At 33.5% G+C, this 12,521-nt stretch overlaps 1 protein-coding gene across 3 annotated transcripts in view; it reads left to right on the top strand.

Annotated features, from left to right (window-relative positions):
• The window catches only part of LOC149545943 (magnesium/proton exchanger-like), a 145,015-nt gene that overhangs the window by 118,433 nt on the left and 14,061 nt on the right, over positions 1-12,521 (top strand). The gene's annotated exons all lie outside the window — the stretch shown is intronic.

The raw sequence follows: 12,521 nt of genomic DNA, 5'->3' as shown, positions 1-12,521 counted from the left end.
GTTGAAGTCCTTTGACAGTTAGTTATAATATTCTCTTTAATTGGCACATAATTGATAATAAGAGTTTTCATTTCATCAACAATATTAATAGTTTGCAATTATTTATGAGAAAATAAGTTATAGAATAACTACACGCATCTCTGCTGACACAGCATTCTGTAAATAATTTCATTCTTAGAACTTCGCAATCAAAGCTCTTCCATATGTATTATTACTTATATCTTTCATCGGCCTAGTCTGCAAGCTTTGCACTCATTCCTCATAGCATAGCTAGCTTTCTACATATGTCTTAGCAGCATTCCTCAATTATAAAGGTAAAAAAATACCATTCTGTAAGGATGTTAGATATTAGTGCCAAATATGGAATTATCTTTCATAAGAAAGAAAGAAAGAAACTATATAATGATTTTTTGGGTGACAAAAAGAAAAGGAACACATTAAACTCTCTAAAAAGGGGGAAAAAAAGTAAGTAGAGAATAGAACACTTACAATCCTGTCTGCAAATAGAAATGTCAATGTGTCTATGATCACTTTTGATCTCCTTGAACATTTTTAAGAATATTGTTAGGGAAGTGATTAGAGCTATTAGAGGCTTATGAAGCTTTACTTATATTTGTCAATCTACATCTTAAGGAAGCAAGCCTTTGTCTCTTTTATCAATTTAACGCTATGTTGCCAGATCTTTCCTGGTTAGTGGTGATAGTCAATGCAAGGTTCTATGACAATAGGAAGCACAGGAATACATTTTGAGGATGGTAGTGATGGGAGGCCATTTTTGGGGATGATTGTAGAATAATTTTTAAATATATAAACAGAAGACAAACCTCTTTCCAAAAGCCCTTCTACTTGCCTATCGATTTTTCATACTCAATGCAAGGTTCTATGACAATAGGAAGCACACAAATACATTTTGAGGATGGTAGTGACGGGAGGCCATTTTTGGGGATGATTGTAGAATAATTTTTAAATATATAAACAGAAGACAAACCTCTTTCCTAAAGCCCTTCTACTTACCTATTGATTTTTCATACTCACATGTTGCCTCATTTTGTGTATTGCTTTTTCGGCAAATTTTATCCTAAACTAGTTTAAGACAATCTGAAATGCTTTGCACTAGCAACGATACTTTTACCATCATGCTAATGATTATTTGTGTATACTCCTTGAATAATGTTGCAATTTCCTACTCCTTTGAGATATCTAATGGCTTCTATACAAGATTGTGCACTATCTTATAACATTCCTTGTGATACTTAGCTCCTTGAAAACACCTTGTTGCTCAACAACATCACCTTACCACCATGTCTTCCTTTTTCTTCTTGAATCTGTAGCAAAAAGTTTTGACCATCCTTTGTGATGTTGAAGGTATTTTCTTGCATATTATGTATTTCATTGTCTATCACACTTCTCCTCATCCTATGAACACTTGGAACACATTCATTGGGATCATATCAAACCATATCTCATTTGCATACCCCTTAACATGGGATGCAACCTTGCAATATTAAATAACAACGATTTGTTGTCTCTTATGCAATCAAGAGACTATACATTGTGAGGTGTGCAAAGAAATTTTAACCCCAAGTTTTTAATCATTTTCACAGACACCAAGTTATTTGTGCTACCAACATCAATTATCAACCATCAAGAATTGTTGGACTTGTACTTTGTGTAGAAGATACTCTTTCTTTTTTGGTGAAGATTTTGAAGCTTCTTGACCATCTTTTTAGTGTAGTTTTATGACATGACCTTCCCCTTGAGCTTAGTGACTAGGTGGTCTAGTTTGCAATGCTCTTGATTTCATAACACATTCACTTCGCATAAAATCCTACCATAATTTAACATGCCCCTTTAACATAATGTTATTTGCAATGCCCCCTTTTCGTGAGTGTCAACATCAGAGGAATAGTGTATTTCCTAACCTTCCTATGCTAATGTAGTTGTTTAGAGGGTTCAATTGGCAAAGATGGAGGCCAATTTCCACTCGTGAGGTCAAGGATGTTCAAGATCGCTCTTTGTTTGAGTTAGATTGGCACACTTACTATTTATGATAAGTTTCTAAATAGTCAGTGTCTATTTTTTGGAATGTAAAGAGTTATGGTGACATTGACCGAGCTTCTAGTTGGGGACTTACTATTTATACTGAGTCAAGTTATGGTCACAACTATTTTTGGTAGGAGCACCCAGACTCATGATATGCACAATGATTGACTCATTCGTTAGTTGGATTAGTTTGGTACACTTACTATTTATAGCAAGTAATTTGTGTAGCATTTCTAGATATGGTAGGGCACTTGGACCAACCTCAATTGCAGTGATGACTTTGACACCTTTTTTGATCAAATATTTAAGGATTTTCTAATTATAGTAAATGAAGGGTTGAGAGAGATAAACCCTTACTATTTTTAGTAAGATAGCTTGGTTAACAGTGAATGCAGCGGGTTACCCCCTTGTTCTAACAAAATCAAGATAATGAGTATCTTTGGAGTTATGACATTTTAACTATTAATAAAGTAATATTTTATTATTAATTATTTAAAAGTACACATCATTAAGTTTTATTCAACTTTTTATTTATTAAAGGAGCTATATAGTGATTATAAAGCCAAATTATAATATGGATATGAGGAATCGTGTGAAGTGGAAATTTAAAGGAGGTATAAGTGATTATTAAAATATATTTTATGTTATTTTGTTGTGCTCCAAATGGAGGGAAATATTATTAAATATTATATTTCAAGTACTTCAAAAGAAAGTGCAGCAAAAGATTAATATTTTATAAGTCATAAGAATTATATTGAAGAAGCCACAATTGAGTTCTTCTTGTGAATTATAAAAAGTGAAGAAATGAAAGAAATGAATTCCATTGTATGACTTGTGCATTTTAGTTTGTCATCTAGATATCTTGGTAATCATTTTAAAATATTTAAACTTTATTTGAAACCATTCCAAGCAAGTAAAAGCAATCTGAAAATAAAAGCTAACAAGGTAGAGGTTTCATTACAAGTGTTTGAAAAAAAATCCTAGAGATTCAAATTTGTGCTAGGAATAGAAAGGGTTATTATAGAGGTGAAGTTAAAACTTGTTGGGGTGCTTATATTATTGTAGTTGACTCTTTGGAGTTTGTTAGTTGATTCAAACTCAAAATATTTTTGTTGCTTTATTGTCTAGCATGGTAGTTCTAAAATTAAACTCTTCCAAGGGCCCCTGATTCATAGGACAAAGGAAAAAACCATTTTATAATGATTGGCCTAAGGGACCCCTATGGATGATGTGATTAGGAAATGCTTTAGGAGGAGGTTATTGATGAAGGGTACTCCCCTTATTAACACAAACAGACACAAAAGAATGGAGAAATAACAACAATTTATAAGAACATGAAATTGGTTTCTTATTATCTCCAATAAAATGAAATTACAATATTCAGAAATATGACATGCAAAGCCACATGAGCATTTTCCTTACAATATTATATAAGTTAGAGCCACCATGTACATCCTCTACACCTTCCTACACAATCCTACGGGCTTCTTGGTATAGGCAAATATTAACGGCTCATGTTCTAGGAAATTTAACGTTAAACTATGAGGTCAACCGTCTATAAGATATTATTATTTATACTTTATTACATTAGAGTAGGATCCAATAACCTTTGAAACACAAAAGAAATTTAGAAGGAACTTATTTTCTTCTATTTCTGGTAACATAACTTCTGGAGACCATAACTCTCATTGTGAGTTGATTAGATAGGTTATTATTATATCCCATTTTGAAATTCACACAAATAGATCTACAATGTGTGTCTCATGCAAGCTCTAGCTAGTTGAGGTTTGAGCCATTTTTGGAGCCTCTAAAGTCCTCAAAACCAAGTTCAAAGTTTTATTACCCTACTACAATACTGAAAGTTTTTAATATCTTCAAAACTTGACTTGATCTTACAATGGAACTTTACTAGTAGGCTGATATGCCCAAAATTAATGTCTAGGTAAGAAATTAGAGCATCGTGAGCTCTAACGAATGACTTACTAAAAATAGTAATCTTCTAAAAATAATAACTTTGATATGAGATAACCATTATTGACAAGACAATATATATATCTTTGTTGGGGGGGGGGGGGGGGGGGGGGAGGGGAGGGAGATGCAAGATTGCCCTTACACCCAAGATGCTCTTGCATTAGACACTCTGACTAATTTAAGAAGTGACCTTGTCACATCTTAGGTGTTCAGAGGAAAACCAATATGGTTAGCCTTCTTCCTTGACAACCATAATGAATATAGAATAAGCATTCCTTCCATTTGACCCTATATTCTTCATATGTCTTGTTTCTTTTTTTATTGTCAACATGACTATCCAAAATGTCTTCAATCTCGTCTATAGTTGAAGTAATTGCTAGGATATTCCATTGTGCTTCTATAACCTCATCTTTGACAAATCCTTCATGATACTCTGCCAGATCTAAATTATTAAACACTAGTGAAATATTCAATTTGTTGAGTAATTCTACCTCATAGGAATTTCTCAAATCATGTTTCTTTAGTATCTTGCATGGTCCAAACTTCAACTTCAACTTATTATATTATTTCCACTGAAAATCTCTCCCTCAAATGAACCATGACCTCATCTTCAATTTGAATTCCTTGTCTTCTTTTCTCATACACCTTAGCCTTGTATTGTGTATTCATTTTAGTAATGTGTTTCCTCACCTGATGCAAATTCTTCAAGTGTTCTACGAAGTCTTCAACTTAGGACATTTAACATTAAACTATGAGGTTGATTGTCTATAAGATTTGTTATTTATACTTAATTACATTAGAGTAGGACCCAGTAACCTTTGAAACACAAAAGAAATTTAGAAGGAATTCATTTTCTTCTATTTCAGGTAGCGTAACTTCTGGAGACCATAACTCATTTCAAGTTGATCAAATAGTTTATTATTATATCCCATTTTGAAATTGACATAAATAGATCTACAATGTGTGTCTCATGCAAGCTTTAGCTAGCCGAGGTTTGAGCCCTTTTTGGAGCCTCTAAAGTCATCAAAACTAAGTTCAAAGTTTTAGTACCTTACTACCAATACTGAAAGTTTTTACTATCTTCAAAACTTGACTTGATCTTGCAATGAAACTTTACTAGTAGGCTTATATGCCCAAAATGAACATCTAGGGAAGAAATTAGAGCATTCTAAGCTTTAACGATTGGCTTACTAAAAATAGTAATCTTCTAAAAATAATAACTTTGATATGAGATAACCCTTATTGACAAGACTATATATATATATATATATATATATATATATATATATATATATATATATATATATATATATATATATATATATATATATATATATATATATATATATATATATATATATATATATAGATATATATATTTGTTATTTGTTTTTATTTTTTTTGTGGGATGCAAGATTGCCCTTACACCCAAGATGTTCTTGCATCAAACACTCTGACTAATTTAAGAAGTGACCTTGTCACATCTTAGGTGTTCAAAGGAAAACCAATATGGTTAGCCTCCTTCCTTGACAACCGTAATGAATATAGAATAGGCATTCCTTCCATTTGACCCTATATTCTTCATATGTCTTGTTTCTTTTTCTATTGCCAACACGACTATCCAAAATGTCTTCAATCTCTTCTATAGTTGAAGTAGTTGCTAGAATATTCCATTGTGCTTCTGTGACCTCATCTTTGACAAATCCTTCATGATACTCTACCAAATCTAAAATATTAAACACTAGTGAAATATTCAATTTGTTGAGTAATTCTACCTCATAGGGATTTTTAAAATCATGTTTCTTTAGTATCTTGCATGGTCCAAACTTCAACTTCAACTTATTATATATTTTGATTGAAAATCTCTCCCTGAAATGAACCATGACTTCATCTTCAATTTGAATTCCTTGTCTTCTTTTCTCATACGCCTTAGCCTTGTATTGTGTATTCATTTTAGTAATGTGTTTCCTCACCTCATGCAAATTCTTCAAGTGTCTTACAAAGTCTTTAGCTTAACACCACTTATCCCCCCTTTGTACAACTTCCTCAATGCTAAAGTATTTAGGAGCTACTTTCATATACTATATGGAACAATGATTTACTAGTTTTTCTATTAACATATTATTCTATGCAAATTTTTCCTATGGTAAAATCAAATCTCATCCCTTTTCTTTATCTCCTACCAAATATCTTAATAGGTTCCCCGTACTCCTATTCACCATTTTTGTTTGTCCGTTAGTTTATCGATGATGTGTTAAACTGAAATTCAAATTTGTCTTTAACAACTTCTACAATGTTCTCCAAAATTACTCAAACTACTTGGTGTCTTGATATGAAACTATGTTGTTTGGTAGACCATGTAGTCTCACCAATTCTCTAGAAAATAATTTTGCCCCATGAACAACATCATTAGTTTTCTTCCAAGGAATGAAATGTGCCATCTTTGAAAATCTATCTACCACTACAAAAGTAGATCATGCCCTCTCTAAGTCCTTGTTAAGCCAAGAACAAAGTCCATGCTAATATCCTCCCATAACTTCTGTAGTATAGATAGTGGCTGATATAACCTTGTATTCTGCTTGGCCCCTTTTTCCATTTGACATATTATGCAACTTTGCACAAATTTATTAACATATTGGTGCAACAGTGGCTAATAATAATTATCACTAGCCAAGAAATGGTTTTATCTGGACCAAAATTTCCACCCAACCCTCCATTACGCTTCTCATTGATGACATTCTCCCTCATAAAACTTCTTGGAATGCAAAACAGATGACCTCTAAATAACATACCATCATGGATTATGAAGTCTAACCACTTGGGTTTGTCTAGAGTAATAGATTTTGTACAAGCTCTCCAGGCTTCGCCAAAATCATGATCATCAGAGTATAAATTATTTAGCTCCTTGAATCCAACAACCTCGATTTGCATCTCTACTAGAAAATATTGTCTCCTTCTAGGGGCATGTGCAACCCTATTAGAATTTTTACTCCTGTGTTTCAAGACAAACGTGTAACTCTTCAAGAACTCAACCCATTTTCAAATGCCTCTGATTCAACTTTCCTTGACTATTCAAATATTAGAATGCTTGATGATCAATAAATAAAACAATCTCATTAGGTAAAAGGTAATGTTTCCACTTCTTCAATACCCGACCTATAGTATAAAACTCTTAACCATAAACATAGTATTTTATTTTGGCATCATTAAATTTCTCACTTATATAAGAAACATGTTTACTTCCCTAACTCAAAAAAACTCCAATATCATTGCCACTAGTATAACAATCTAATTGAAACACCTTAATAAAATCTTGTAGTACCAAGACAAGTTGTTATGTAACTTTCCTTTTTAACAATTCAAAAATATTGTCTACTCTTGTAGTCCACTTAAATTTTTTCTTGTCCCTTCTCACTATTTCAGTCAAGGGTCCACACACACTATTGAAACTTCTAATAAAACTTTTGTATGTTAGCCAAGCCATGTAAAGATCTTACCTTAATAACACTTCTTGGAGCAAGTCATTCAAAGATAGCCTTCACCTTTTCTGGGTCCATTTTAAGACCCGCTAAGATTACAAATTGTAGATACACTAACTTCTTACAAAATTGAACTACTTTAGATTAATCAACAACTTTTCCTCCCTTAACTCTAAAAAACCCTATGAATATGCATTATATGTTCTTCCACTGTCTTATTGAAGATTAAAATATCATTCAAATAAACAATGAATAACTTACCTAGAAATTCTTTTGTGCTTGGTGCATTAGTTAGCCCTAAAGGCTTGACTAACCATTCTTACAAGCCCTCATTTGTTTTGAAGGTTAGGATTTGGCTTTTTATAGCTATCTTTGTGAAATACTCAAATCCATTCAAACAATCCATAATATCATGCATCCTTTGCAAGAGAAATATGTACTTGATAGTGATGTTATTCATAACTCGAGAATTTGTACACATGCTCTATTCTCCATTTTTTTGTGCTAATACTATCAATATTGCACATGAACTCAAACTCTCTCAAATCAATCCTTTTTGCAACAACTCTTGTACTTTTCTATTCAACTCTTCACTTTTTGTTAGAGTAATTCTATGAGCTTCTTTATTTGGAAAATTGATTGCTATAATCAAGTTCATCGAATGATTGATCTCTCCCACTGGCAGCAATCCACCAAGCACATTATCAAATACAATAGCCTAAAACTCGTTCAACCAATCAACAAATTCTGCAGGTACATCTTTTACTTCCTCTTTATCAACTTTTAGAATTAATGAAAGACACATGCTCATACCTCATACCTTCTAAGAACTTCCTTCCATCAACTAAACATATCATGACATTACTACATACCTTTTTCTTTTGCTTTCGTCAATTGCTTCAAGTTCTGTAGGACCCCATCCTTTGTGAAATAAAAAATATTTTTGTACCCATCATGTTTGCACGATGATCAAATTGTTAGGGTCTTACCAACAAAAAATGACAAACATCCATAGGCATAATATCACAAAATACATGATTGTGGTAGTTCCCAATCTTGAACTTTACCAAATATTGTTCATTGGCCAAACCCATGTGATCCTTTTGAAATCAAACAATCTAGTAGGGATTCAAAGGCTTCTTCCTTTCTACTTTCAACTCATCAACCATTTCCTCTAAAACAAGATTACCCATGCTACCACTATCAATAATGACATTGCATACCTTACCATTACACTGACACCTTATGCGAATCAAATTCTTCATTTGTTCAGGTTCATTCTTATCACTCAAGAAGACTCTTCTTGTGATTAAGACTTCTTCTCTTTCAACATGTACAAAATGTGAGGACTTGATATCTTTATCTACATGTGCAACTCATGCATTCCCTTCTAGTCTTCTATTAGTTTTCCCTTGATGTTGAGGACACTCATAAGCTCTATGACCTCTGTAATGGAAACATGTTCCACGAAAAGTCTCCTCTTCTTAGTCCTTTCCTTCTTTGTCTTCCTCTTTGATCCTTGTTATTTTGATCACGAGAACAATTGGAATAATTTCTTCTCTAATTCTAACTCCTACTTGACTCATCATTAATTTTCTAATCTTCATTTTGGTCTCCATAAGATAGTTTGTTAGATCTTGTACTACAACCTCTTCCACCTTGCTTCCTTTTGAACTTCTTGTTTAGCTTTACTTCTACCCTTAAGGCAAACTAGTATGTATGTTCAATACTTGTCATTCTAACTAGACACAACTCTTACTGAATACTTGACCTTAACTCATTAAGGTAATAGATAACTTTTTCGTTATTAGCTTTTGCATGGCCTATTCTAATGAGGAATCGATACAACTCTTTTGTATACTCTTTAATAGATCTTCCTACTTGCTTCAACCTCTTCCACCTTGTTTGCTTTTGAACTTCTTGTTTAGCTTTTCTTCTACCCTTAAAGCAAACCAATATGCTTTTTTAATACTTGTCATTCTAACTAGACACAACTCTTACCAAATACTTGACCTTAATCCATTAAGGTAATAGACAACTTTTTCCTTATTAGCTTTTGCATGGCTCATTCTGATGAGGCCTCAATAGAACTCTTCTATATACGCTTCAACAGTTCTTCCTGCTTGGTTCAACCCTTGCATTTTCTTCAACAAATCAAGCTCACTCATATTCAACGGGAATGAATTATCTCTTTAATTTATCCACCAGTGGATCTCATCTTGTGATTTTCTCATTTCTCTTCAACTAAATCTTTTGCCACCAAATTTATGCGTGACCCTTCAGTTTGGCTTTCACAAATTTGACCCTCTTAGGATCTTTGATATCTTCATACTTTAAATATTCTTCAAGATCATTGATCTAATCGGTTAGTTCCTCTAGTTTACAATTTTCTAAACTTGTGGAGACATTAGCCTTTGGTCTCTTTCCAATCCTAGAAGTAACCCTTAAAAACCTATCCTCATTAGAATTTTCTTCTAGCATTTCTTATTTGATGTGCCCTTTTTCAAATTCCACATCACTCTCATGTATAATTCATACACTATTCATTCCTCTATGCAACTCCTCTTGCAATGTTTACACCTATCTTTGGAGGGCTATAAAATCCTCTTTGGTCACACCTACTCTTCTACCACGGTTCCTTTTCAAAGGCATTTTTGCACTTATCACTCAAACGCACAACTAGTCATGGTGCAAATTGCCTTCTGTTCGGATATATGTCTACACAGTCAAGAACTTCTTCTCTAATACCACTTAATGAATGGTACTCACCTTATTAACACAAACACACACAACATAATGGAGAAATAACAACAATTTGCGAGAATAGGAAATTGACTTCCATTATCTCCAATAAAATGCAATAACGATATCAAAAAATATGACTTGCAAAGCCACATGTGCATTTTCCTTACAATATTCTGAAAGCCAAAGCCACCATATAGATCCCCTAAACCATCCTAGACAACCCTACAAGCTTCTTTAAATAGGTAATTTTTAACCACCCAAGAAAGTTCTAGAAATTTTAATCCTAAACTTTAAGATCAGCTATCCCTAAAATATTATTGTTCGTGTTCTATTACATTAGAGTAGCCCCCAACAACCTTCAACACTTAAAGGAAATTAAGAAGGAATTTCATTTGTTCTATTTTAGTTAGCGCAACCTTTGGACACCATAACTTATTGCCATTTCATTGGATATGCTATTATGACTTCATTTAGAAATGACACAAACTTATCTATGTCACCTAATTCACGCAAGCTCTAGTTAGCGGAACATTGAACCCTTTTTAGAGCCTCTAAAGCTTTCAAAGTTGAATTCAAAGTTCTTGTACCTTGTTACCAATAGTGAAAATTTCCACTATCTTCAAAACTAGACTTGATCTTACAATGAAACTTTAGTAAAAGGTTGATACATCCGAAATGAACCTCCAAGGAAGAAATTAGAACACTCTGAACTCCATTCACTAACTTAATAAAAATAGTGATCATCCAAAAATAATAACTCTAAATCGAGATAACCTTAATTGACAAGATAAACATAATAATATTTTTTGGGAGTGATGCAAGATTGCCACCTAGGATGCTTCTACATCAAAAGCTTTGTTTCAACTATAGGAATCATGGGAACTCAATCATAGATTCCATGGCAGAGAAAATAGTCATTACATAGAGGTTGTATTAGATAATGAGGAAGAGGACTACATAGCTAAGGAGACTAAGGAGCCCAGTGAAAAGCAATCTCGTGTAGAGAAGATGACCACAATCAAGAGGGAGGTATCATTTCCTCATTATCTAGTACACTACAATACAACATATTTTGGGCATATTGTATGCTGCAAGGGAAAGAGGTCAATGTCATACTTGACAATGGAGCCACCCAAAATTTCATCAATACTTCCTTGGTGGCTAAGAGAGGATTACATATAGTAGACATTTGGTGTCCTAGATGAGCATTACCTCAGAGAACTATACAATCATGAATGACTTCATCGTGGTGGACTTGGATGACATGGATGTTAGTTTGGGCATCTAGTGGATGGAGACTCTTAACAAATACTCTCAAAGCTTTAAGCATTTAGATTTCACATTTAATTTTGTTAGTAATGATAGCTTTAGTCAAATAAACAAGAATGATTATTATCAATAGAGTGATCTATGGTTCTATGCATGCATGTATATCAATATACATTGAGTATATTGATATACATACATGCATGCATAATTAAATATTAAACCATAAATTATTATATTGATCATGTATAGTCTTGAATTGAACGCACTTCAATTTATGACCTTTTAGCTCCTCTTTATTGTTAAGCATTTCATGATCACACTTTTTCCTCTCTTTCTCCTAGGTTGAACTAAGGTAGGACCTAACAAGTCCTCCTTGATTGCCCTTTCTCTCACACCTCTATCAAGGTAGGATTAAATCCATGAGTATCCTCCTAAACCTCATATCTGAGATTTGGTCATAGATTATTCGACCTAAACACATGTTACATCCCTAACTTTTGCCAACTTGGAAACTGAAACAAAGAGACTCGAAAGGTTGAGCTTCTGGTCTAGGTCGACCCAAGTCGACTTGGTTTGGGACTAGGTCAACCTAGGTCAACTTGGTCGAAGCTAAGGATAACCCAATTGACCTGGTCAAGGTCAAGGTTGATCAGTTGAAATTGACTAGGACTAGGTCAAACTTGACTTGGACCAAGTCAACCTAGCTCAACGTAGACCAAAAGGTCAACCTTTGTGGCTTGAGTTAAGGTTGACTAGGCCGACCTTGACCAAGAGATTCTTGTGATTCTAGGCTTGGTGCTATTTTACTTCTCTGGTAAAATCACGCTTGTATAGATGGCTCTTGCGGAGTAATTTTGAGAAAATTTAGAAAATCTACTATAAAAACACATCAAACCCCTCATTTGCGCATGATGGAAGCAAGAGGCAAGCACATATAAACACCCCAATCTGACATGGAGAAAATTCAAGGCGAAAAGAAGGGTTGGTTTCTTATTCTTAATTGCAAAGAAAGGT

Source organism: Cupressus sempervirens, chromosome 7, assembly GCF_028749045.1.
Source record: "Cupressus sempervirens isolate cs-2001-9-10 chromosome 7, ASM2874904v1, whole genome shotgun sequence".
NCBI classification, from domain to species: Eukaryota; Viridiplantae; Streptophyta; class Pinopsida; order Cupressales; family Cupressaceae; genus Cupressus; species Cupressus sempervirens.
The sequence above is the reverse complement of the archived record's forward strand: the minus strand, read 5'-3'. Positions and strand labels throughout refer to the sequence as shown.